Consider the following 4,374-nt stretch of genomic DNA (forward strand, 5'->3'; position numbering starts at 1 on the left):
GGGTATTGAGTGCTTTGAAGATGAGGAGCAAGGTTTTAGAGGAGATGCGAAATTTGATGGGGAGCCATTGAAGATTCTGCAGGATTGGTGTCATACGACTGGTGGAAGAGGTTCAGGAAATGATACAAGCAGCTGAGTTTTGGACCAGTTGGAGTTTATGGATAGAATTTACAGGTAAACCAAAAAGAAAGGAGTTGCAGCAACCTAGTCGGGATGTGACCAAAAACTGTGTGCGAAGGATGGAGACGAGCAACGCTATGAAGATGAACGTATGCTGAACGAGGGATGTGACTGACATGGGATTTAACACTAAGACTCAACCTGAAGGAAGAGAGGTGCTGTCGATGAAACTAGAAAAGTTGCTGTTTTTTCAAAGGTGGATTTACAGCCCATGAGAAGAAGTTCCATTTTGTTGCTGTTTAGTTTGATGAAYCTGGATTTGAGATCATAAAGGCAGTCAGAGAGTGACATGGGTGGGAGGTTGGAGGTACAGGAGATGGACAGATAGAGCTGGGTGTCATCCACATAATGAAATTGGATATTTTGTTTTTGAAAGATATTACCAAGTGGAAGAACGTAGATAATAACAAAAGRAAAGGACTGAGGACAGAGCCTTGTGGGACGCCAGAATAGAGAGGGGACAGATGGGACGGAAATAATTTTAACTGAACTGCTTGCTTGAGAGATTATGTGAAAAGGAAGGACATTATAAGACCAAAAAGAGAAGTAGAAAAATACAAAAAAACACCAATAACTTCACGCTCAGTTTTTAAATTCTGCTGCTGTGAAATGAAGAGGAAAAAGCCATGTGAAAGGTTAACGCATGTTAATATCAACTAAAAAATATGAAAAAAACGTTACAAAGAAACTACTAAGGTTTAAATTTTTTCATTATGAACCTAACTTAAATTAATTTATGACCAAGTTTGGACATATCCCTTGTAAACATTTCCCAACAAATTATGTCTGTGTGTCATTAAAAAAGGACCCAGTCACCACACCTTTTCATAAATATAAAGTAAATATTTGGGCAGCRTCATTATAAATCAACATTGTATAACATAATGAGCTCATTACAATTTATGATAAAACTGTAATTTATCATCAGTTGTCAAAACAGCATTTATATATTTTTCTCTGGCTGTGTCGTGTCTTTGTCCTGTTTACATTACTGGGGAATCTTTTCAGTGAATTTTCAAACACAGACCTATTCAGCTTCCTGCTCTTTATGGCAGCCACAGCCTCATTGTATTACTGAGCAGTTTGAGATGATAACAGGTCAGAGCCAGAGGTACCTGTATCTGCTAACTCGAAAGCAGACAATAGGTATAATAGCTCTCGCGCTCTCACTGTTTACACAGTCTCACTGAGAACCAAACCTGTATTTAAATGCACGGTCATTTTTTTATAATGCTTTTTGTGTTTGAGGTATCCTGTCTGCGTTTGTGCCTTTGGTGGACTGTTGTTCACAGAGCTATTTAAGAGTCACGCCAAGCTGAAACCTGAAACTCACATCGCCCACAAAACGGCAAAATGCTGTCAGAAAAATTTCTACTTAAAACTAAAAGGATGAAGAGACCAGCCTTCTTACTGGGGATGCTTTTTGTAGGTAAGTACAATTTGGAAAATATCAAAATAACTTCATGGAGCAATTTTACTGGAACGTCTTGACGTCTGATTTTAGGATGTGTCCGTGCTGATTCCATTTGCACAAACCGCAGATGTCTGGCTCAAATGTTAATCAACAAAGAACATTTTTCTCAGCCTCAGTATGAAAACTGCACGCTGCCAATAGAAGTCCCATTCATTGAGTACCAAACTCTGTCAGTTGTAAGTAATTTCTTTAACGTTAAGATTTTTCCTCTTTTGATTTTTATTTCATGCTTTGAACATGTAAACCTGGTGAATATATGTTCATTTAATACAGATAAAATAGACAAAATAAAATGCTTTGATCAGCCTATTTATTTGAACAGGACACAAAGAATCTCCGTCTCTATAGTCGTCTCGCTGCTGCAATTGTAAGTTTTGAATAAAACTTTCATAGAACAAACAAGAAGAAACAAAGATTCTGTTTCAATGACAATGATTTTTATTTTTGAAACCCAGAAATGGGTTGATCCAGAACTGGCTTGGGACACATCGTTTTACCAGTTTGATTGGGTAGTTTTGCCCGTAGATAAAATCTGGACCCCAGAGCTCCATGTAACTAATGGGTAAGTTTGTACCGAACTTCCCATCACGACAAACGCCATTCRTGGACCAACAGAAGTTTCCCTGAGATGCCTGTTATCTCTGTGCATGTGTGTGTGTGCAGAATAACAACAAGTATGGCACATGCTTCTAATGATCTTGTGGTATCCAGTAATGGGACGGTGACACATGGCGTGATCATAACAGCAGAGGTGAACTGTGAAGTCAATCTGTTCAACTATCCCTTTGCTAAGGATGAATGTCCTGTCGCAATCCAAACCTTTTCATCGGGCGGTAAGTTCAAACAGTCAAATCCCATAAAGGATGTTAAACATACSGAGAGTTGAATCAAAGAAACTTAAGACTTTATTTTTGATTATTGAAGAAGTTTTGCTTCACTCCAGATTTTCAGAGATGAGTAGTAACTAGTTACAGTTACATTTACCCAGTTAAATTGACTTGAGTAACATTATTATTATATTATCATGAAGTATTGCTATGTTTTATTGAGTAGAGACATTGTTTTGTGCATAGATTGTGGTACAGGTGTACGACTGGGTGAAGTGAGGATGATTGATGGTTCTCACGGAGACTGGAAAACAGATTTCGCAACCCTCAAKAAACAACGAGATGACCGCAATTATATCATGGCAAGTTCGAGACATCGGTTTCACCAGTTGTTAAAAAATAAACATGTAAATCCAGGTGCAATACTTCATTTCAAAACTCCGATGACAGCTAGAGCCTTCTGGGATTGAGAGGTGGAACTGCAAAAAAATAGTCACATGATCAATAAACTTAACATTTCTTGTTGACATGTGTTTTATAAAAAAAAATTGAAATTTTTGAAAGCAAGTTGTTATAGATGATAGAAATGCATCCAAATTTCTCTCATATTCTCTAAACTGAGATTGCTGACTGCCATCTACTGCGAGTAAGATACTGACTATTTATAAGCTGTTGTTTTGAGTATGATGTCTTTATCAGCTTTGCAATATAAATAATTGCAATTAATTTCAAATAAATTACAAAACTGTTTGATTTTTCATCGTATATAAACTTGTGTTCACTGCAGGTGGGACTGAGCATCAARTATTCAAACCCCTTCATAACTTTATTGCTGCCCACTATTTTGATCGTCTTGGCTGATTTAGTCAGCTTTGCTCTGCCGCTGAAAGGCGGTGAACGCAACWCGTTCAAGATTACCCTGGTGCTCAGCTTCACCATGTTCCTGAACATCCTCAACACCGAGCTGCCTGGAGACAGCCAGTGCAGCCCCATCATCCGTGAGTCACGCCAACACACAGAGAAAACATTCAACGACATATGCCAAAATCCAACCGTGTGGTGTTTTCAGGAGTTCACTTTTGTGTTTGCCTGATTCTCCTGGTGCTGAGCATGCTGGTGTCCATGGTGCTGACACGGGTGGCTGAAGACGGTTTGCACATTTTGTGCAGCTTTTCCRAAAGATCTGCTCAGAAAGACAGAGGGAACAGTGAAGAACTCAAGAATGAAGGTGAGCAACRTCTGAAATGCAGCTTCCTTTGAAGATGAGAACCAGGTACTCATCAAGTCTTGATGAACCCCCCGTTTGTTTTCCTACATCAGAGGCCAAAGCTGACATCAGTGTCRTCCAGCTGGATGTTCCTGAGGACACTCAGCTGCTCAGAAAGGTGGTCAAATTCCTGGAAGCTACTGACCTAAAAAAGCAGAAATGTGCACGGTACGAGAGGATTGCAAACCGAGGGGATGTGATCTTTTTCTGGCTCTATTTTATTGTTGCCACTTCCTATGTTACTGCAATGACTTGTGTWATGGTTCAGTACCAATGCAAAATAAATCACTTTGATTTCTGGTACTGATACAACCCCAGAATGCTTCCATTCACTTATCATTAAGATGTGGATTGAACTGTGTAGAATTCAATTTTTTAATTACAATAAAATGTCTCATACAGTGCATTAAATCAAACTTAAGCAAACGTAAATTAATATTTTCTCGTCTTTTATCACTTTGAAGGACATTTTCCCCACAGATTTGTAATTCTTTTTTCAAAAAGTGTAAATAATAAAAAAATAAAAACAATACAACAATTTTGGCCTTTTGTGACTTTTTTTTCTTTAAATTAGGTTATAGTATGTGTTTAAATGTTATGAATAACTGATGGATACAGAATTCAGC

Source organism: Austrofundulus limnaeus, unplaced genomic scaffold (genome assembly GCF_001266775.1).
Source record: "Austrofundulus limnaeus strain Quisiro unplaced genomic scaffold, Austrofundulus_limnaeus-1.0 Scaffold389, whole genome shotgun sequence".
Lineage (NCBI taxonomy): Eukaryota > Metazoa > Chordata > Actinopteri > Cyprinodontiformes > Rivulidae > Austrofundulus > Austrofundulus limnaeus.